Source organism: Bactrocera tryoni, unplaced genomic scaffold (assembly GCF_016617805.1).
Source record: "Bactrocera tryoni isolate S06 unplaced genomic scaffold, CSIRO_BtryS06_freeze2 scaffold_11, whole genome shotgun sequence".
NCBI lineage: Eukaryota > Metazoa > Arthropoda > Insecta > Diptera > Tephritidae > Bactrocera > Bactrocera tryoni.
Window position 1 is genome coordinate 9,161,979 of NW_024395824.1, and position 23,485 is coordinate 9,185,463.

Sequence of the window (23,485 nt, forward strand, 5' to 3'; positions counted from 1 at the left end):
ATAACTGGTCGTGTGAAAAACATGGCATTTCCAGATTTATGCCACACACTTCTAACGAATATCTTTGTGTCCTGTTGGTTGTCATCGCAAATGCAATTTTCACTGGGAACTGAATACGTTTGAAATGAAATGGCAAATCGTTGGAACTCAAAGGAATTCGTAGAATCAAGCATTCTGCCCCTTGTATTTGATAGCTGCGGCACAATCAGTAGGGTTCCATTACAAAATTTCGGCGCATAAGATTGCGAAAGATAATAATAATGTCAGATCCAAGTTTGAGACGCAAATATTGCGACGACATACCAAGCCTCCCTAAAGATTTTAGAAATTCCACTGGATAATTCACGGCTTCCAAAAATACAGCTTGGACGATGAGAACAACTGATAAGTCGACGTTGCGAGTTTTCGAGAGAAAGGTTCTTTGGTCCTTTGCGCATTGGCCACGGCGAATATCGCATTCGATGGAACGATGAGCTGTACGTGATATATGATGACATTGACATAGTTCAGCGAATTAAAAGACGGCGGCTACGCTGGCTAGGTCTTGTTGTGTTGTCCGAATGGACAAAAACACTCCAGCTCTGAAAGTATTCGACGCAGTAGCCGCCGGGGGAAGCAGAGAAAAGGAAGACCTTTAGAAGGACCATGTGGAGAAAAACATGGCTTCGCTTGGAATATCCAATTGGCGCCACGTAGCGAAAAGAAGAAACGACTGGCGCGCTGTTGTTAACTCGGCTATAATCGCGTAAGCGGTGTCTACGCCAGTAAAGAAGAAGAAGAAAATTGCGCGTGCACTCAAGTAATGGAAGTTACGCTAATTTGGCTCGGATAAAGATTCGTGATGAGTTCATACAGTTATTTCATTGTAGTGAATTAACAAAAAGCAGGTGGAATTGATAACAAACCTTTCCAGTGGAACCGGAATTTGCCTATTTCCAATTCTTATCGAATACGATGTAAAATGTCTTCGGCAATGTAATTTTTGTTCGCATCCCATAATTGACGTGGATTTGAAGGCAGATATGTCGAAATGATCATCGCGAAAATTGTGCGAACTTCAGTGGCATGCGAGGCAGCTATCGAATTGTCCATCGTTTGATTCCATTGATTATCATGTTCCAGCAATTGTAATTGCTGGCTTCCTTCTCAAAAAGTTACACACACCGTACCACTCACAGTACGCAAATACTCAAATGAAATTAAACCACGTACATTTATCAATAGCAACCGAAGGTAGAAGCAATGCAATCGTCATTTTTCGGATGGATTGTGTAAATTCGTCCTAATGAATTAGCTTAGAAGACTCCTACATAGGTGCTCATCTACTGGTTGGTCTTGCTTTCTGCGTAACTATTTCTTCGACGATGTATTCCATGTATAATATCAAGGCATTTCCGAATAGAGAAATATTCTTGCAAACGGATCTCTGACGCAAGTTGAGAAAAAACTAGTCAAGGGCAATTTTGTTGCTAGCGGTGTTTCCACTGTTTGTAATGTATTCCCTTGGTTGCAATACACTCTTTGTCCATTCTCCAAATGAACAGCGAGACGCATAACAGTCGGAAAACGTTCATGAATTGCAAAAGTAAATATCCTACATAGCGTTTTATTGCAGTTCACTTATCGACCCATTTGATACTTGCTGATCTCATCTCGTTCAAGGCCAATAACCGCCATGTTGCTTTCTTTGGTGACGTATCTGCAAACGTATTTGATCGATTTCACCAAACTGCAGTACTCAACATTTATATGAGTTTTGAATGTGAATTAGACAATAATGGCGAATATGGTACGATACATGTGTTGTCAACTTCGATATTCACTCCTATAAATTGAATGCTGAATGTTCAGCTTTATCTTTACTTTATCTTTCTCTGCCTCAGGAATTTTCGCAAAAATTATTTCACCAATTTGATCTGGTGTAACCACCATCAACCATCCAAAGAAGAAGCTGTGATATCGTGACGATCGCTTGCTGATTGACCGCTATCCCTAATTCTACACGTATGTCATCGCATCCTGGGAGTACTCGTTCATGTGTCTTGGGCTGCCATAGTTGATAGCAAAAAGAATACCGACCGATATTAGCCCGACCTCTTCGTGGCATCGTAACAAATTTCATTTTCTAATGTTTGAAACACACATAAAGTTTTCACTGAATAATTTTCAAAAACATTTTTTTTGAATAGCCGGAATAAAAAAGCAAGCGACCGAAATTGAACGATTCAAATAATTTACAAATCAAAACATTGAAAACCAAACAAAAAAATTTAAAAAAATTTGTGTGGAAAAAAGTTACTTTCTGGAATTGTTCAATTTTCCGATTTTTATTTCTAAGCCTTTCCCGATCCACAACGAACAACCTCTGAAAATTTCATCAAAATTGGTGCAGCAGTTCTCGAGCCTTAGCGTTACTAACAAACAAGCATTTAAGAAAGGGGCTGTTTTTAGGGGTTTACCGGCAATTATTTGAATCGCCATAAAAACCATCTTTGAACTTCAACGAACATTTAAAAAAAGAATTGGGCTAATTGGTCCAGGCGTTGTTGAGTTATGCGCTTAGCAACACATTTTGCGATTAAATTTTATATAATAGAAGATATACAGTAATATGTCGCTACAGAGTATATTAGTTAGGTCAACAATAACGATTGTTTGTATCAACCAAAAGTAATCGAGATATATAGATATATGTATACGGTATACTTATCTAAATGACAGGATGACCAGAGAAGTTGAAATCCGGATGACTGTCTGTCTGTCCGTCCGTGCAAGCTTTAGTAAAAACTAAAATATCTTAATGAATCTTGGGACACGTGTACCTTGGCATCATCAAAAGTTCGGTATGGGCGGAATGCGAGCACTGCCACGAAACGCCATTAATCTATAAAGTGCGGCAAATTAACAGTAAAATAACCTACACAACTGTAATTGGTACAACAGATCGTAAGAGGGAGTGGCAGCTTCTTAAAAAGTGGGCATGTTCCCGCCCCCTAATAGGCTTAATGTATATATTTCCCAAACCCGTCAAATTATATCAATAAAATTTTCTTTGGTAACATCTTTTCAAGACCTCCTTCGATAGTAAAAGGCTTTGTATGAGCCGGTGTAAATATTGGCCCCCTCCTTTAAGTGAAATCCTATACCTCAGGAGCTAATTAACAAATTTCCACCAGTTACATTATGAAGATTCATTCTGATTCTTTCACTTTACAGTGTATAAATCAAGTGTTAAGGAAGATATCGTATTAAACTTTGTACAAAGATTTTCTTGGGTGCATGGTATCTTACGTATAAAAATTGTCGAAATCGGACAATAAATTGTCAAGTCTCCAGATACCGTATATGTAGAGTTCGGTGCCTGTAACTAGTATTTTAAAAATGGATCAAAATATAACCTAGCTCTCATATACCTTTACAATTTTAGCTTCTGGTTGGCTCTATACCCTATAATCAGTTAATATATGAGATACCTTGGCAATACGTGAACCAATAATTTTGGATTTACTTAATATATAATATTGATGCATATGAACGTACCTATTCACTGTCAGTTGGACTTTTTAATATTTCGACACAGTCGCGATGATTTTAACCCCGCATCTCTACAGGCTAAAGTTTATGGTATACTAACTGTCAAATCTATTGTCATTGCCAAATTTGTATGTGAGCATTTGTTATCATAACATACATAATCATTTGCGAAAAGGCGTCGGGTGTAGCGCATGTGTTGAGCTCTTGAACTGTTTATATTCTTATATGGATAAAAAAAATGTAGATGGAAAATAAAAAAAGAAGAAATATATTGTTTTCTACAAACGTATTTCTTGAAAAAAAATTTCATATTTTCGAATTATAATACTTGTAGCATAAAATTTATATACCAATTAAAATAATGAATTTAATGAGCAATGATATCTTGATTTATGCTCGTATAAGTTTATTAAATTTAAGAATTCGCTCAGTTGCCAATCCATTTTGTATAATTTTTCTGCAAATTAACGATATTAAACCAAATATTTTTATTTAAATATTTATATTATTTTGAGAATGTTATTTTTATAATTTAATATTACCGTAATGAAACTGCCGTCGGTATATGTATAAATGGGATGTGTTGTATCTTCAAAATTTTCATATAAATGAAAACTGCAGCAGGGGTGAGTATGGTACCTCCCAATGATTGTTAATGTCAACGATTGCGTTATTGATATTTTTAATACTAAGAAATAATGTTAAATTCACTATGAAAATAAAATTGATTGAAAGTTACATACACTGAAAAATTTAAATGAAGCGTATAATGGTCCCTGCTAAGATCAATACATAAAAAAAACAAAAAATAAATGGGGAAAATTGGAGGAACTTTCTGAAATTGAAATTGTATAGAAACGCGGCATTTTTTGCTTCGTTCACCCCTCCTTCATAACCGTTGCTGGTTGAGAAGTGACAACGGGGCTCGCCTGAGGGAATAGCTGATTGATTAATAAAACTATACATATATGAAAATTATAGTATACTATAATTATTATATTCGATTGACATTTTGCAGATCTGTAAATGGAAGGGAATTATATAAGCATTGCGATAAAAAATCAAAGGTTGATAGTATAAGGGTGAAAATTTAGAATGGTATGTATTTTACGATGCTGAATCATGAAAAAATAAAAGCAAACAAGAAAAAACGTTAACTTCGGTTGCACCGAAGCTAAATACCCTTCACAGGTGCATTTCTGTTAGTAACTATGTGTTCAGTTTGTATGGAAGCTATATGCTATAGTTAACCGATCTGAACAATTTCTTCGGAGATTACATTGTTGCCTTAGAAAATAACATATACCAAATTTCGTGAATATATCTTGGCAAATGTGAAAGTTGTCCATACAAGAACTTGATTCCGATCGTTCAGTTTGTATGACAGCTATGTGCTATAGTTAACCAATCTCAACAATTTCTTCGGAGATTACATTGTTGCCTTAGATAATAACATATACCAAATTTCGTGAATAGATCTTGTCAAATGTGAAAGTTGTCTATATAAGAACTTGATTCCGATCGTTCAGTTTGTATGACAGCTATATGCTATAGTTAACTGATCTGAACAATTTCTTCTGAGATTACATTGATGCCTTAGAAAAAAAAATTACACCAAATTTCGTGAATATATCTTGTCAAATGTGAAAGTTGTCCATACAAGAACTTGATTCCGATCGTTCAGTTTGTATGACAGCCAGGGGCGTCGCGAGGGGGGGTGTGGTGGGGGTGGGTCGAATAACAGTGGTTGAATATATTATAAATTAACGCATTGCTAGCAAGTTCAGTTGCATTTGCTGAAAAGTGTCAGATCAACCCTGAAAATGACTTTTCGAAACACCACAGAACACGCCGTGCTCCGAAGAAATATGACGATAATCCAGCAACTGCTTGTAATATTGATTTCCAGACATTTTATAGAAAAGAATTCAAAATTGTCCTCGAAAATTTCACAAATTTTTTCAAGATAATTTGCAAGAAACTATTTCAACCTTCAAACCCATTCAAGAGATGTTCAGGATTCCAGCTAACAGAAGTAATATTACAATAGAATCTATACAATTTGTTGTGCAATTGGAACCTAAGTTCTTCAGTGAAGATCTAGATTGTATTTTTGCTGAAACACAAATTCTTTTTGATTCATGTAAAGAGTGTAAATCTTTCGATGACATTTCTATAGTAGCGTACAAATTGAGAAAGGTCATTCCTTCTGCGTACAAAATTGTTCATTACATAATGACTGCTCCTGTCACGTCAGCTTCATGTCAACGTTCTTTTAGTAAATTGAAATTTGTTTTCAACGATTAGCGTACAACAATGGGGGATGAACGTTTGAATTCTTTGATGCTGCTTTCTTCAAAGGATAAAGTAGACAAAAACGATCTGCGCGATGTTGTTGGAAAATGTCAATGTTGAAACATCGCAGAGTGAAAATATAACTCAGAAATTTATATTTTTTGCAATTCAATTTCTTAAGAAAATCTTGTTTTTTCCCGCGTAACACGTTGCTGAACAATATATGTATTTTATATTAAGAGAAACATATTAAATGATGATTATACTAATATGTACAATACTTATTTGAGAATAAAATAATGAATTATGCTATTATGTTGTCAAACTTCTCAGAAATGAAGATATCCTTATTTTATATATATTTATAAACATATACATTAAATCGGCAAATTCTTGAAATTAGTCGGCATTTCAAAGGGACTCACCCCCCCATGATCTGGATCCTCGCGACGCCCCTGATGACAGCTATATGCTATAGTTAACCGATCTGAACGATTTCTCCGGAGATTACATTGTTGCTTTAGAAAATAACATATACCAAATTTCGTGAATATATCTTGTCAAATGTGAAAGTAGTCCATACAAGAACTTGATTCCGATCGTTCAGTTTGTATGGCAGCTATATGCTATAGTTAACCGATCTGAACAATTTCTTCGGAGATTACATTGTTGCCTTAGAAAAAAACATATGTCAAATTTCGTGAATATATCTTGTCAAATGTGAAAGTTGTCCATACAAGAACTTGATTCCGATCGTTCAGTTTGTATGACAGCTATATGCTATAGTTAACCGATCTAAACAATTTCTTCGGAGATTACATTGTTGCCCTAGAAAATAGTATATACCAAATTTCGTGAATATATCTTGTCAAATGTGAAAGTTTTCCATACAAGCATTTGATTCCGATCGTTCAGTTTGTATGGCAGCTATATGTTATAGTGGTCCGATATCGGCCGTTCCGATAAATGAGCAGCTTCTGGAAGAGAAAATGCCGTTTGCAAAATTTCAAAACGATATCTTAAAAACTGAGAGACTAGTTCGTATATATACAGACAGACGGACAGACGGACAGACAGACAGACGGACATGGCTAAATCGACTCAGCTCGACATACTGATCGATTATATATATACTTTATAGGGTCTCCGACGATTCCTTCTGGGTGTTACAAACTTCGTGACAAACTTAATATACCCTGTTCTAGCTAGTAAACTCGATTCCGATTCTACTCGAAAATCGAGTTTTCTCGTAAAATGATCAATTTTTCAGAATCGATCTTCAGTAGTCGAAGTCGATTAAGAATCGATTCTTGACATTCGAAAAATCGATCATGTGATAACCTGCGCACAATCACAAAAAAAATGATTTTTTTTTCATGTAATTTATATGGAAAACAGAATATTTGAAAGAGGCACCTCTTAATATTAATATTAAGAGCTCATATTTTGAGTGACTTTTTTTTTACACATTTCGAAATTGTTGAGCCTGTTTTTCAGTTGAAAAAAAAGGTTGCCTCAAAATGGCACACCCTAATATACATATACTCGTACCCTGGTAGTTGCTGCAGCGGCAGAAAACATTCCTGAAGGCCAAAGGTTTGCGCTCCAACACGTCACTCGTGGTAAATTTATTGTAAAACCAGATGTTTTCATTACACATGTTTTACGATTTTGTCTCTACTTTGTATTTTATCACCTGCATGAGTCAATTTCCAAAAAACTGTCCATATTATCCCACACAATCAATTTGATATATATATATGTATGTATGTATGTATGTATACATATTGAGAAAAAAAATATTTTCGTTTGCTCTTAAAGACTTTTCACTGCGTTACTGCTCATATGATTCATATTTTTATACTCTTACAACATGTTAAAACAGAGTATAGCAGTTTTGTTCACATAATGGTTATTTATATCACTTAAAACTAGTTGATATAGATATAGGTTTAAATATATACATACATAGTCAAGATACCGAGATGAGTTGAATTCCGAGTGACCGTCTGTTTGAGTATGCTGTAACTTGAGTAAAATTGAGATATCGTCACGATGCTTTAGGTTTAATGTATTTAACCCAAACCATTGAAGCTATATTACCCAAATTTGCGCAGTACAAATCATTTCGATACCTCTTGCGACAATGCAACTAAGTGCCTCAGAGACTTTAAATTTTATATCCGGGATGGTACGAGGTGACTGATGGGAAAATTGAACAACGGGAATGGCACCGCTCATGTTTAGGTGAAATCCCATACATATCTCGGTATCCACTCGACCAATTTCAACCATATTTGGTACATAGTATTATTTTTACCATATCACAGTGCGAAAATGGGCGAAATCAGACTTTCTAATCAAACTTCAAATTGTTTTTTTTTTTATTTATAATAATAAATAAATAAACAAATATGTGTCATTTTGGTCGATTTCTTTTTTCCATTTTTCCGCTAGAAACATTATGCCATCAGTGTAAAACTTTCATCAGTGTAAATCGAAATTTCCAGAACGGAAGCGAGCGGATCATTGTTGCGCTACACGAACTGACACCGCATCGTTTCCGTCAACTTCATAAATTACATTGGGTGCTTGCGTGGCATTCTTTCCTTTTTTATATAAAAATTTCAAAATATAGCGAATTTCTTCATTATTTTCACTAATTTTTGAACAGCTGTAACTTTTTTTAACTTCCCCGAATTTAATCATTTTTTGGTTAAATGAAGCTTAAAACTCATCTTTGCAACACTATATGGTATGACACAATGTAATTGGTAGCACTGGAAACGAAAAGACTTTGTCGACTACCCAATATATGTATAGGGAAACAACTTTTCACGAATATTGCCTTTGAGGTATATTATCTCAAGTCAAAAAATTGACAAAATCAGATCAAAATTATTCCAGCCTCAGATACTGGAAATGTGGCTCTAGGGCCCATGGCTGACTTTTTATCGAAACTATTGATCAAGGTGTGTGGTATGAAATTGAAATTAAGGGAGGTTCACTAATTCCCTTAGCCGCCATAAACCTCATACAAAGATTTTAGGACTTCCGACTTGCTTAATATTATGTACATATAGTTATCAGCAAATATTTAAGTTATTTTAATAAATTTAACAGAGTCTAACAGTGCATCATTGTGCTTTAAATGGATAAAATTGGGTAAAAACTTGAACTAGATTTTAATCAAATTAGCTGACACGAAGAAAATTATTGCAGTAAAACTAATTGAATCTAGAACCAATAATATAACTTAATAAAATACCAAATTTGACCTAATCCAGTCACCATTTCGTCGAATATTGAGTGTTGAATTCTTTTATTTTTCTTTTTAATATAAAGTCTTTGATCCTTGCAAGTTGCAAGAGTATGAAATGTTTGGTTACACTCGAATTTAGCTCTTCCTTACTTGTTATATACGAATTTGAATATGTTTCTGTATGCATTTGCTGACGGCTACACGATTCGTTCAGTTCGTCGAAGTTGCTTTGCGGCATCCAACAGCAATCAGGTGCTTAACACCGAAAATGCGGCTATCGATGTTGATCTTGCAGACAACTTCAATGCTGTTCTTTATCGCTTTTGACTGTGGTTGTCAAAGACAATATGATTGATTGCGCTTACTCCCGACGTGCGACTGGGTTACTGCAACTTCAAGAACACCTCTGTGTTAATGAAATTTCTTAATTATTAGGTAGTTTTGTTACAGTGATACATTTACTGACTTTTAACAAAAAAGTATGTATAAAGAGTTATCAACATATGCTAAAAGGGCACTTGGAATATATGTACAATCATGTAGTAGTATGCACCTATATGTATGCACAAATCACTCTGCAAGATTTTCACGAAAGGAAGTTTCTTACGTCATTTTCTATAAATTTTTATTTATTAAATTTGGGTAAGTATATTGTGTATACCACTGTGAGCAAAATATAGTAAGAATTTTTAATTTAAGTTTTGCGCTGAAGTCCATTCGTGGATATATTTTCTTTCTAGGTTGAAAATGTTCAAAATGTAGGAAAACGCCTTTGGTAATAATAGTATGTCGCGGAAAAGTTCTTTTGATTGGTACAAATTATTCAAAGAGGGTTGAGAACGTGTTCACAACGAACCACGTCATCAACTCGCCAATAAAATAAAGGAAAGGAAATTCACAATGAGATCTTTTACTAGCATCGTCACATTAACGTTTGTGAAACAATGAATTCCAACATGTCATGAAACGTATTATACTGGCGATAAATCTTGGATCTGTGCTTACAGACGATCAGTCGGCCGAATATCGTGGCAAAGGTGAGCCGAAGCCGAAAAAACCACATCAAAGCAGGTCAAAAGGTAAGGTTATGTTGACAGTTTTCTTCGGTTTTCGAGGAGTGGTGCGCGCCGAACTCCTTCCGACCGGCCAAACTGGCAACAAAGAATAGTATTTCAGTGTTATGCATCGTTTTCGCGAAGCTACTCGTAAAAAGAGGCCAGAATTATGAGCCGAAAACTCTTGGTTTTTGCACCAAGATAATGCACCGTCCCATAATGTATTGATACTGTACTCACGAAGAGTTTTTCGCCAAATTTTCAACTAATATCATGCCGCAAACACCGTATTCGCCTAATTGAGCTCAGTGTAACTTCTGGCTATTCAGCAAACGCGAACGACCGCTCCGAGGAGACGATAAAGATTTTAAAGGATAAATTCTTCTTCTTTACTTGCGTAGACACCGCTTACGTGATTATAGCCGAGTTAACCTCCGACGGAGTGGAGGTCTTCCTCTTCCTCTGCTTCGCCCGGCGGGTACTGCGTCGAATACTTTCAGAGCTGGAGTGTTTTCGTCCATTCGGACAACATGACCTAGCCAGCGTAGCTGCTGTCTTTTAATTCGCTGAACTATGGACGGCATGGACGTCGTATATCTCATACAGCTCATCGTTTCATCGAATGCAAAATTCGCCGTGGCCAATGCGCAAAGGACATAAATCTTTCACAGAACCTTTCTCTCGAAAACTCGCAACGTCAACTCATCAGTTGTTGTCATCGTCCAAGCCTCTGTACCACATAGCAGGACGGGAATAATGAGTGACTTATATGGTTCGGTTTTTGTTCGTCGATAGAGGACTTTACTTCTCAATTGCCTATTCAGTCCGAAGTAGCACCTGTTGGCAAAATTTATCCTGCGTTGGATTTCTAGGCTGACATGGTGGTGTTTACGCTGGTTCCAAGATAGACGAAATTATCTACGACTTCAAAGTTATGACTGTCATAAATGACGTGAGTGCCTAGTCGCGAGTGCGACGACTGTTTGTTTGATGACAGGAGATATTCCGGGAGGATGGAGTAATGTGTAGAAGTTCACGCAAGTGAGGAAAGTTCTCTGATCGCCATTCACTAGGCAATGGCTAGAAATGATTCTTTTATGGCTTCATATGGCTTAAGCAGCTCACGACTTCCGGTCTTTGACCAAGAATCCTCTGGGTAGCGTAAGAACATCCGTGTAAAGGCGAGCTAAAGTGAGAAGGCGAAACATCCCCTCCACAGGGTTGTGCGCTGGGTTTGGAAACCGCCACGTAAAAAACAGTACCAATGAAAACTAATCGACAGCCTCGGATGAGAGGCTCTCCTTTTGATGACGACCATGGCAAACGAAATAAGGACTACGATTTGAGGGCATACACCTGAAATGTCCGATCCCTTAATTGGCAAGGTGCCGCTGCCCAGCTATTTGGTTGAAACAATAAATTAAGAATTTTAAAACTATAAGCAAAGTCGTACTACTTTTTGCTCATGGTAGTATTACATATTATAGGAAATGACGCCGCCTTAGCGTCTGCTTTTTCAATTTGTAGGTAAGCGAATTACTGTATTTGAAGTTTATATTGTTTGCTCAGTTAACTATATATTACATACTTATATTGTATACTAAATTTAATTATTTTGACAGCTGCAAGCATGAATGATGATGATGGTTGCACGAAATGCATAAATCTAGCGACGAAATGTTCGAAAATAATTGCTAAATTTATACTTAAGTCTATGGTATAAGCAAATTCGACATCATAAACATACCTTAACTATTTAATTTTACAAAATTACAACTTTGTTGTTGATAGTGCTGTCGGAGAAGCCGCCTCGAAGAAAGAAAAGCATTGCTGGAGCTACATATTTCAAAATTTCTCCATAGAACAGACGTTGACCTGAAATAAAATGAAACTAGTGATGAAATTTGATGACAGCAATCGAGAACATTACGTAAAATTCGTCTGATTTTAAAATAACTATATATTTTGAATATCCATTTCAATCAATTAATTTAAGTTTAACTTATTTCAAAAATTCCATTATAATAGTTAAACAAGTAAGAAAGGGTTAAAATCGGGTATAACCGAATATTTCATAGTGGAATTGACCCGTTTCAACTCATTTTTAACAAACGGACATATTCCAAAGAGTTATCCCAAAACTTCAATTATACCTATATATCCCCCATGTTAACCGATATTTTCGATTAAAATTCAACTATTAGTACTGTTTTGGTTTGACTTGGGAAATTTTTAATCATAAGCGACACACTTTAAAGGCACTTTCCGTTCAAAGTTTTATCCTGATATATTAATTGATTCTTGATTTATTTACTCTCGACTTTCGTTTATTTTCACACTGTAACATAGCCCTTAAAGTCCTCTCAGACCATCTCGGGGTTAAAACTCAATGTCTTTGGCTTACTTAGTTATTGATTTATCGCGCTTTTAGTAGTTTTTAACAGCACCATTATATGGAGAGTGGGCGGCGTTATTTTTCGAGTACATCCATTTTCAGACTGACGGTAGAAGAACTCATTTTATAGTACAAGGTTTGTCCGGAAAGTAATATGACTGATATTCTTCCTCCGCGACTGTATTTTGGAGCGTGCACCCACCGACTGGATTCGGTAAAGACCGTGCTGGGAGACCTGCGACTTCGACAAACACCGACAATGTGATCCGTGTGCGCAAAGTTTTGAGCTCAGACCGTCGATTAAGTATTCATTTAATTGCTTCAGATGTTAAATTTATCAAAATCTGTGGTTCATGACATTGTAACGGAGCACTTGAACATGCGCAAGGTGTGCGTGAAAATTATCCCAGAATTGCTCACTAACGATCAGAAATTGCGGCGAGTGGAAGTGTGCCAGGAAAATTTGAACATGTGTGAAAGTGACCCCCAATACGAGTATTTGAATAATTTAATTACAGGTCGTCAGCTCATGGATCTTTGAATATGATCCCGAGACAAAGAGGCAATCTTCCCAGTGGCACACGCCGGAGTCTCCTCGCCAAGCAGCATGCAACTTGGCTCTCAAGGCTATTCCGGAGATTGCCTTTCGTTACGCCTTCAATGCTCGGAAATTGCGCTTGCAGCGCTGAATTGACGCAGAACTAAAGTTTTTAAAGAATTGTAATGATTGGACAAACCCTGTATTTCTGGTAGAAGAATTTGGTTGCTGTAACTTTAATGGTTTAGGATTTCTGTATTAAACCTATTAGAGAGCGGGGAACGGTAATGGACAGATTGACCGCATCAGTCACTGTTGCTTTCGATACCACTCCACTGGCGCTGACGTTGTTGTTGCATATAATAATATGATATGAAATTACGTGTATTATCAATGAGACGGTCACATTGATTTTAAAGCATAATACTAATAATAGTGCAAATAGTGAATTCCGTTCCGCCCTTCCGTAGTGACAATGCATGTTCCCATTTGAGCATTTTTGTTGTTTCAATGTAAATTAAAACTCACCACTGTTTCTACGCTCCCTTACGTGCGTATTTGCCCGAATTGGATATTTTCCGTAGGAACGAGTTGGTTCTCTTAACGAGATTGCTCTCTTAAGAATAGGGTGGCCAGTATATATATTTGGTAGTAATAAGCTAACAAACTAACTAACTCAAAATTACAGTCCAATACTATTATTTATAATTTTTTAATAATTAAATTTTAGTTTTGATGTTTTTGTTTTGAAAAACTAGATGTGTGCAAAATCATGTATACAAATTGAGCATTGGCAACATTGCTCAAATGTGATCAGGAGAGAACAACAACAACTACGATGTCACTACGGAAGGGCGGAACGGAAAAACTTCAATACAACATCAACAACATCACTACAATATAATTTTGAGCTACTTTAAGAATATTTGAAATATGTTCAAGTATATTTTTTAAATACTACAAGATATTTAGACTGGCAACTCTGCGTTTAAGAGAGCGTTAAGAAAATCTCGTTTCTAGGGAAAAAAGTTCAATTTTGGCAAAAAGCTCAAATGTTGTCTCTACGGAATGGCGAAACGGAATTCACTAGTTACTCTATAAAAGATGACTAACAGATGCGCAGGCAATTTTGAATATAGTTTATTTGACCGCAGATAGCATGCTGGTGACAGTGTCAACAAAAGAACCGCTGTCAATCCCTGCATCTAATGTGTGTATTGATTATAGAACTTCGATAGAAGATACAGTCGTGGCCATGCAAAGCTTAACACCAAATTAAATTTTTGTTAGGTCATTTTGGTTCGTCCGGGATTTTCTCAATTTTGTTTTCAGTAAGCAGTGTCAGTGTGTTAGTCCCTCAGTTTTTAAGATATCGTTTTGAATTTTTGCCAACGTCATTTTCTCTTCAAGAAGCTCCTCAACTGCCGATATCGGACCACTATAACATATAGCTGCCATACAAACTGAACGATCGGAAAAAAGTTCTTGTATGGAAAACTTTTGAATTTGACAAGATATATTCACAAAATTTCGTAGAGATTATTTTCTAAGGCAACTATGTAATTTACGAAGAAATTGTCCAGATCGGCTAACTATAGCATATAGCTGCCATATAAACTGAATGATCGGAATCAAATGCATGCATGGGAAACTTTCTCATTTGACGATATACATATCTTCACAAAATTTGGTATGAGTTATTGTTCATAGAAATAATGTAATATGGGAAGAAATTGTTCAGATCGGCTCACTATTGCATATAGCTGCCATACAAACCGAACGATCGGAATCAAGGGCTTGTATGGAAAACTTTTGCATTTGATGTGGTGTCTTCACAAAATTTAATGGGTTAAGGTAATAATATAATCTCCGAAAATATTGTTCGGATCGGATTACTACAACGTATAGCTTCCATACAAACTAAACACATAGTTACTAAAAGAAATGCACCTGTGAAGGATATATTAGCTTCGGTGCAGCCGAAGTTAACGTTTTTTCTTGTTTTTATTTAGCCAATAACTACACATATTCAACATTTACTGATCATTAAAAACCGTTAGGCGAAAAATTAATGTGTACAATTAGAAATCACAGCCATGTGCTTTCGTTTTGTCGCACCAGAATTCTGGCGTTTTTCATATATGAATTTATATTTTTTATTTACTTAATTTTTACTAACTTAAAAAGAACAATGTATGTCTTAATAATAAAAATAAAAGCATTTAAAAATCTACTTAATTATTTTATTCATTGTAATACCAGCAATGCATATTAAATTCTGCGCTTTAGTTTAGACGCACACTGAATGATCATTTTCGTATTAGGGTATGTTGTGTTTTTGAAAAGAAGTTTTTGAACTCAGTGAGTATAAACTTAAGTTCTGTTAACTCCGCTCTTAAATTTTTAGCATGCTAATAAAGGATTCGAACTCAACCCTCCTGCATTTATAAAACATAAAGCGACAAGTGTTGAAAGTCTCAAACTCATTTGGTACGGTCGTATTACTTTTGACAGCATAAATTTTGTTTGCTTTGTTTAAAACCTCAGTGCAAGAACTGTGAGCATTGACATGCTTACATGCTTGTGCTGTGATAATAACCGTGATGGCTTCGAACATTTGGAGAGGGTGGCTCTTGAACATACAGTACATTATTATAATTTGTCACAGAAGTGTTAGTAATGTAATCAATTTGGTGGAAAATAAATCTACATGCAGTTTTTCTAGTATGGCACCATTCAAAAAAGTATATTTGTATGGTTTATACATATTATTTGATTTAATATCTCCTTATACCATATGGCCCATACAAGAAAACAATACCATCAAAAATTCCTCAAAACAAATGTTTAGACATAAATATCCACTAATTTCGTTTATATGCTGATAACAGCTGTTATCGATGAATAATTCCAACAAATTTAGTACACCTAAGAGTTCATTTTTATGAATCCAATCATTGCAATTTCAATTACAGTGACAAAATAAAGTAAATATTACGATATGAACATTAAGATAAATAAGTTTAAAAAATAGTTTTGTTTGAAATAAATTTTAATTTAATTTCAACTTATACTTCTGTAAACCTTGTTTGCTCAATTCTTGTGCAGTGCATAGCATCTAGATTGAATTGAGGGAATTTTCTACTCACAATATCTTTATACTCTCGCAACAAAGTTGCTAAGGAGAGTATTATAGTTTTGTTCACATAACGGTTGTTTGTAAGTCCTAAAACTAAAAGAGTCAGATATAGGGTTATATACATATATCAAAGTGATCAGGGCGACGAGTAGAGTTGAAATCTGGATTCTGTCTGTCCGTCCGTCCGTCCGTGCAAGCTGTAACTTGAGTAAAAATTGAGATATCATGATGAGGTAGGTAGGTACATAGGTAGGAGTGCAGCTCTATTGGGCTCAATTAGCACTTGATGTGCCATTTTGATACACTATTCGTAGAACCTCCTGTATCTGCTATTACGTTTCACCTCCTCTCTCAAACCATTTTGAGGTTTCGATGAAACTACTTATGTCCGATATACTTTTGGTGGAAATCCATTCAAGGTTTGGTGCTTGGTGGATTCCGAGTATTTTGTGTCGGATCTGTGCTAGAGCTGGGCATTCGCAGAGAAAGTGGAAGATTGTTTCCTTGTTCCCTGCTACTCCGCAGCCACGGCAGATGTCGTTGTAGGGCAATCCCATTTTGGACGCATGTTCCCCAAATGGCCAGTGCCCTGCTGTGGTAGCTGTTATTCTGTAAATACTTTTTCTTGACCTATTTAACAAGTCATTGGTTCCTTTTCTGTCACATGTTGGCCATAATTGTTTAGTTATGACGCATTTTGTAATGTTTTTCCACCTGTTGTTTGCAATTTGCTGAAATTGTCTATTGATCTCTCCTTTTATCGATCCTAGCGTGCTTGGTATTAGCTCCGCTTTGGATTCATTGAGGAAAGCTCCTGCCTTTGTCAACTCGTCTGCTTTTTCGTTACCGAAAATGTTCCTGTGGCCGGGAACCCTGATCAAGTTTAGCTGGAGCTTTATGTATATTCCCGTGGTTTTCTAATAGTACTTAGCAGGCTTTTTCTATGCTAGTACTTCTGCTTGGAAGATGCTAGCCGAGTTCGGTAGACGTATAGAGAGAGATATGCCTAGATCAGCGGAGAATACCCCCGTGCCTACTCCACAGTCCATTTTGGACCCGTCGGTATAGATTGAGGTGGTATCTTCCTCTACCATTGAACCTCTTCTCCATTCTCGTCTAGATGGTATCCTCACCTGGAAGTGTCTATTGAAATCCAGCTTTGGGAGAATGTAGTCTGATTTATTAATAGTGAATTTCTTTAAAATTACACTATGTCCATAGTTCTACTGATTCCAACCTCCCAATTCTTTTATTCTTATCGCCGCAATAGCTGCTGTTTTGTGAATAAAAATGTCCATTGGTAGTTGATGCAGGATCACATTAAGCGCATCAGTTGAACATGACCTGATTGCACCCGTAACACCCGCACATGCTGCTCTTTGTATTCCATTTAATTTTCTAATATTGTATTGTTTGTTTAGCGCTGGCCACCCTACCAGAGCTCCATATGCAAAGTATAGGTCTTATGACAGCCGTATACATCCACATGATTATACTTGGTTTAAGGCCCCAATTCTTGTTGACGATTTTCTTACAAGTATAGTAGGCCATGTATGCTTTGTTTATTATTTTTTCTATATTTATTTTCCAGGACAGTTTGGTGTCAATCTCCACCCCCAAGTATTTAGCTGTGGGGGATAGAGTGAGTGTTGTACCGTTTAGTACCGGAAGTTGAAACTGAGGTATTTTGGTTCTGCTCGTGAATAGCATCAGTTCTGTTTTGTTCGGGTTAACTCCTAGACCATTGTTTTTAGCCCATACGTTTAACCTACGAAGTGCTCTTTCCATAATCTCGCTGACTGTTGAAGGAAATATGCCTGACCTGCTTTCACTCCTCCACCGTTTAGTTGGAGTAGTATTTCGTTCAGCGCTGCAACCCATAGAAGCGGAGAGAGGACCCCCCCTTGAGGCGTTCCTCTACTCACATAGCTTGTTTGTGTTGCAGCGCCGTTTGAAGCTATAATCTTCCTATTCTCAAGCATCGATAGTATCTATCTGCACACAGTATCGTCTATACCACCATGTGCCAGAGAATTAATTATCGCATTTACTTCTATGTTGTTGAAGGCGCCCTCTATGTCTAGAAATGCAGCCATGGTGTATTGTTTGTGATGAAGTGATTTTTCAATTACACTTATCACCTCGTGAAGGGCGGTTTCGGTTGATCGGCCCTTCATGTACGCATGTTGGGACTTCGATAACTTCTCCGCCATTATTGTTCTTACGTGTAGATCTATTAGCCTTTCTAGTACCTTCAGCATAGAGGAGGTAAGGCTTATAGGTCTAAAATCCTTGGCATTCTCGTGTGTTCTTCTGCCTGGTTTCGGGAGGAACACAACTTTACTTCTTTTCCAACTTCTTGGGATGTAAGATAGTTGTATTCTAGCTTTGTATATATTTTCTAGCCTTAGAACCATTGGTTCTACCAGTTTTTGCAGCATTATGGGCATAATCCCGTCAGGACCTGCTGCTTTATATGGTGCAAAACTATTTATGGCGTATTTGATTTTTCTTTTGTCTACTATTTGGCTGCGATAGTCAGCTGCGTTCAGCGGTGGTTCTGGTCGAACCCTCGTTGAAGGTGTTTGCTGACTCCCGGGGAAGTGCGTTGTGATTAGTACCTCCAGAGACTCTTTTGCCGAGGAGGTCCAATCACTTCCCTCCGCCCTAATGTATGCAGTATTAATATGATCTTTGGATAGCATTTTACTCAGCCTGGCGGCTTCTGTGCAACTTTCTATCGATGTGCAGAAAGATGGCCATGAGTCCTTTTTAGCTTTCCTGACTGCTTTTTTGTATTCTTTCATACTGTCTTTATATGGCTGCCAGATTTTGGTTCTAAAACTCTCATTGAAAGCCTTCCTTAGTTGTGTTCTCAAACTCTTGAGTTCACTGTTCCACCAAGGAAGAGACTTTCTCTTTTTTAAAACTGTTAGCGGAGTAGATTTATTAAAAGGTGTGGTTAGGATTTTTTCCAACTTCTCTACTTCTGAATCTAATTCCTCAGGATTTCTGATGCTCTTATTGCCTCCCTTTTCAAGGCATTTTGTTGCTATACTGGTAAATTTTCCCCATGCCGTTCTTCTAGGGTTCCGGTAAGTGAGAGGCGCACTGTACTTCTCGCGGATGCTGAAGAGTATCCAGGAGTAATCCGACATGGAAGGCTCATCGGATACCCTCCAGTTATCCACAACGAGACTGTCTGTGTCTGTTGATAGCGTGAGGTCAAGCACTTCCTCCAACCCCGGAAACCTATCCGAGCTTGGGAAAATAAAATTTGGCTTATCGCCCTTGTTGCAAATACTTAGATTACTATTCAAAATATACTGCAAGAGTGACTCACCTCTGGTGTTTATACTGGAGCTACCCCATACGGTGTGCCTTGCGTTCGCATCACACCCTATTAGGACATCTTCCTTCCTGTTCTCCTCTACTAGTCTGGTGAGCGGGGCCGTTGGTATGTCTTCGTCATGGGCCAAGTAGGCCGAGACCAAAAAGAAGGGGTTTTCCTTCTGTTCCATCTTTACCACTGTGATATCTGCTGTGCTGTAATTAGGACAAAGAAATGCATTTATACTTTTATTGATAAGAATGCATGCCCTAGGTTTACCTCTGTTCCGTGTGTAAAACAGGTTATGGTTGCTGCTGTTTAGCCCTTTAATGGTATCTTCATTGACCCAGGGCTCCTGTACTAGGCTGATGTCGATGACCCCCTCGTTCACGAGGGTTGTCAGATTCGCTGTAGCACTCTTCGAGTGCTGCAGGTTTATCTGTACGCATCTTATGTTATTGAAACTTGGTACACGTATTTCTTGGCTCCATAAGAAGGTTAGAATGTTCGAAGATGGGCAAAATCGGCCCACTGCCTCGCCCACAAAATGGCGAAAACCGAAAACCTATAAAGTGTCATAACTAAGCCATAAATAAAGATATTAAAGTGAAATTTGGCACAAAGGATCGCATTGGGGAGGGGCAGATTTGGAAGTATTTTTTTTGGAAAAGTGGGCGTGGCCCCGCCCCCTACTAAGTTTTTTGTACATATCTCGGAAACTGCTATAGCTATGTCAACCAAACTCTATAGAGTCGTTTCCTCCAGGCATTTCCATATACAGTTCAAAAATGGAAGAAATCGGATAATAACCACGCCCACCTCCCTTACAAAGGTTATGTTGAAAATCACTAAAAGTGCGTTAACCGACTAACAAAAAACGTCAGAAACACTAAATTTTACGGAAGAAGTAACAGAAGGAAGCTGCACCCAGGTTTTTTTTTTTAAATTGAAAATGGGCGTGGCCTCGCCCACTTATAGACCAAGAACCATATCTCAGGAACTACTCTACCGAATTCAATGAATTTCGGTATATGATATTTTCTTAAGACCCTGATGACATGTACGAAATATGGGTGAAATCGGTTCACAACCACGCCTTCTTCCAATATAACGCTATTTTGAATTCCATCTGATGCCTTCTCTGTATAATATATACATTAGGAAATGAAAATACAAGTCAATACTCAAATTTATCTAATCTAATTAACTTTACAGCAAAATAAAAAATATGTAAATGACGGATAATGAAATCCCGATTATCACTTTATCATGCGGGAGAATAAAATGTTCGGTGACTTCCTTACTTGTTTTATATTAAATTTGTCATGAAGTTTGTAATAACCTACAAAGAATATGGTATATAAACGATCAGAGTGGCGAGCTGCATCAATTTAGCCATGCCCGTCTATTTGTATGCAAACTACTAGTACAGCAGTTGTTGAGATATTAATATGAGATTTTGCACATGTCCTTTTATTCCCAAGGAACTGATCATTTGTCGTAACCGCCGACATCGAATTACTATACCATATAGATGCCATACAAACTGAACGCTCAAACTTAAGTCCTTGTAGGGTAAATTTTTTATTTGATGAGGTATTTTTATGAAATTTTACATAGACTGTTCTGAAGGCAAGGATGCGATCTCCGTAGAAATTGCTTATGGTAAATCGGACCACTACAAATCAAAAGCAAGGTCTTGTATGGAAAGCTATTTTCTTTTATGAGATATCTATACGAAATTTGATTTTTGATTCTTTAATTTCAAAGTATTTCAAAACTAAATATGTATTATGCTTATCAACAACAAATTAAAAGAATCCAACATCCATTATCCTCGTGGTTGTGCGTTCAAGTGCCTATTGCTATGTGGGAGGAACTTGTCAATATTATTCATGATCCCTAAATACTTTTCTGTTAAACTTTTTAATTCATTTATTTAAACATTCGAAAACACGCTTAAATAATACGAAATGTGCAAAGGCTGGGGAAATAAACGACAAGGGTTAATCAACACTGGCAACATTTCAACCGGAAATATACGCAAATCACTCACTTGTCATTTCTTTCATGTACAGCGAAACTGTTTGCCACACGTTCTGAAGAAATTGATGCAGTCACATAAGATTCCGCAGGGTCAAAGAATAAACACCCCTCATAGTAATAAAGAGTATAATTGTTAGAGTTTATGGATAAAGTTAAACTCTTGAATTCTGTGAATGAAATCAGACGCCAATGAAGTAAGCGGCTTTTGCTAATAATATTTTGGCTCATACAGTGGCGTAACTATAGGGTGGCAAGTCGGCAAAATGCCACGGGCACTCAGCCCGAAGGAGCCCCCGGTCAGAGGAAATCTCAATTCCCAACATTTATTATTACGCATACACATTACTTAAGTAAAAAAAAAAAGTTTTGTCTTTAATTTATTTGTTACCTTCTTAGTTGCATACACAACTAAAAAAAATATACCTAGGTATTAAACTTTCAATGCATTAGTAAAAAAAAAATTTAACCCAGTTTTAGAAAGAATGGTCAAAATCCAATTACTCGTAATAATTTCGGAAACATGTGTGGACAAACATACCTCAAAAATGTGTATATTGGTTTACATTTATATCCACTGGGCATGTCACAGGGTGTCTCGCTGAGACTAGGTATACTGCCGACATTAAAATCAGTGTTGCCGTTTTAGCGCATTTCGCGCTAGATAGCGCAATTCTAGACTCTTCAGCGCTTTTTTTTCTCAATACAATGCGCTAAAAAATATTTTTCGGAATCTAGTAGAAAATTGTAAAAATTATTGACGAGCGTAAATTTAAGCCAATAAGTTAATTGCTATAGCCGTAAAACGTTAGGAAAATAACGAGCTGGGAATTCCCCAAAGGATTTAGTATTCCCCGATCACAATGTTATTGATGCGTTTAATGTTTTGTCTCTTTTTTACATTAAAGTGTTATGTTATGACTGTCTCTGATTTTACTAACAGAGTTCAATTATAATGATGCGTCATCAGTTAAAAGTTCTTAAGAAAAATTGCCACACTTTTATGTTGCCTGAACACGATTTGAAGAAAATGACTAAAACTGTAAAAAAAGTAACGGCATCTGGAGAAGGCACACCAACCGCACCCGAACGTAATGATGACCAGAAAGATATTCAGTTATTTAATTTAGTTGATTTTGATAAATGTAATAATGGTTAAATAAATTCACATAAAAACACATCTTCTCTTATTGCCATTAAAAATTCACAGCTAAAATTTAGCGCAATTTTGAAATGAGTTTGGTGTATTTTTTTATTTCTCAAACGGCAACACTGCTTAAAATTTATGTTGGTAATACTTGCTGATGCTTGGAGAATCCCCGATTCGAGTTTGTATATACATATAATATGAAAAACTCCACTATTGTATTACGCAAGAACTCACCAAGCAATTAGCAGTTTATTGTTGTAAGAATTGGTTGTTTGTTGCAAGTGAGGATATATTTAATTAGTTAATTGTGAAAATAGGTAGACAATGTCTACTCGGTAAGAATTTTATTCTAATATTTAAAATAATTTATACTATTACAATTATTTTAATTTTTAATCTACCCATAAAATTAATCATTTACATCGTCGGTAGGTATCGGTAGTAAAGTTTGAAATCACAAGTTACGAAATTATTATTTAAAATAATTAGGGTGTTCACAGTTCTTTATTATCTGATGTGTTAATTTTGCCATCTGTTAACTTCAAAACATTTTACCACGTGGTAACTTTGCTTGTTGTTGTTTCCTATACAAGTTCGAAATAACAGTCTTAGGCAAAATTACTCTACTTTACTTCGTGTTTTTGTTTCCTGCTAAACTGGCAACTTCAGCTGACTATTCGCGATTAGAAAAAATGGAAAGCAACACAGAAATACAGAAGGTATTCGCAATATTTTTAAATATA

General features: G+C 36.5%; 1 long non-coding RNA gene across 3 annotated transcripts in view; it reads right to left on the minus strand.

The window, feature by feature from the left end:
- Positions 1 to 19,602, minus strand: part of LOC120779704 — a 30,252-nt gene extending 10,650 nt beyond the window's left edge. For 2 of the 3 annotated variants that reach the window (XR_005705722.1, XR_005705720.1), the window contains exons 1-3: positions 19,562 to 19,602; positions 11,894 to 12,021; positions 9,242 to 9,483 (exon numbers count right to left, since the gene is read on the minus strand). This is a non-coding gene — a long non-coding RNA (uncharacterized LOC120779704). The remainder of the gene's footprint in view (positions 1 to 9,241; positions 9,484 to 11,893; positions 12,022 to 19,561) is intronic. The other variant, XR_005705721.1, reaches the window with a different exon arrangement.
- Between the last annotated feature and the right edge of the window lie 3,883 nt (positions 19,603 to 23,485).